Here is a 1,143-nt window from a genome sequence, read left to right as displayed (position 1 = left end):
CAATATATCAATCTTTACGTCTTGACCATTTAGAGACTCCTCGTCATGTCCTCGATCTCATCCGGGACTCCAAGCAAACTTCAGTCATCAAATCACATAACTCAGAATACAAATCGTCACAGAATGTTAAGCGTGCGGACCCTACGGGTTCGAAAACTATGTAGACATGACCGAGACTCATCTCCGGTCAATAACCAATAGGGGAACCTGGATGCTCATATTGGTTCCTACATATTCTACAAAGATCTTTCTTGGTCAAACCGCATAATAACATACATTGTTCCTGTCGGTGTACTAGAGTAGGGGTACCCTAGTATCCCGAACTCGTGCACGGGCAGTTGCAGTACCCCGCGGCAAGGCTTGCCGGGTGACCGCCAAGACCCTCCGTGGATCCCTTGAAGACCATTCAAGAACAAAGTACTCAAACCAAGGCCCCGGCAAGAGGAGCTTGCCGGGAAGGCCAAACAAGGCCCCGGCAAGAGGATCTTGCCGGGAAGAGACAAGACCCCGGCAAAAGGAGCTTGCCGGGAAGGCTACTCAAGGCATACCAAGAAAGCTTGCCGCGACGCGCCCTGCATCCCGGCAAGATCCGGCGAGCGACAAGCTTCCGGACGCGACAAGACGACGGCCGCGGCAAGGAGCTTGCCGCGGGAAACCCCCACTTCGTGCCCGCGCTCCAGCACACCTGCTAACGTGTCGCTCTGGGACTCTCCCAAGCACACGTGGCAGGAGGCCGTGCAGCTAGGGGTACGTGGTGGCAAGTGGAGATGAAGAGAAGCCCATCATGGCAAACGGTGGCGCTCCTAACGGTCACCTTTTGCACTGTTTAGGAGACTCAGACAGGCATTTAATGCCCTTGTCCCCTGCCGTCAGAGTTAGGTAGGGTGCACTGTATCCACAGTAGCGGTAGCTGCACCTACCGCATCCTTTTCCATTTTTACCCTTCTAGTCTACGTTGCCACCTGTGGGTAACCCCTTGAAAGTATAAAAGGAGGCCCAAGTGCAACATAGAGGGGGTTCGGCCAGTTCGGCTCATTGGAGATACCAGAAACACTCCCACGCTCAGTCTGGTAGCGTCGATCGCTCCTGAGCAAAGATTCAATACACACAAACAAGCAGCAGTAGGGTTTTACGCATCCGTGC

This window comes from Triticum dicoccoides, chromosome 7A (assembly GCF_002162155.2).
Source record: "Triticum dicoccoides isolate Atlit2015 ecotype Zavitan chromosome 7A, WEW_v2.0, whole genome shotgun sequence".
Taxonomy (NCBI): Eukaryota; Viridiplantae; Streptophyta; class Magnoliopsida; order Poales; family Poaceae; genus Triticum; species Triticum dicoccoides.
This window is presented reverse-complemented; position numbering follows the sequence as displayed.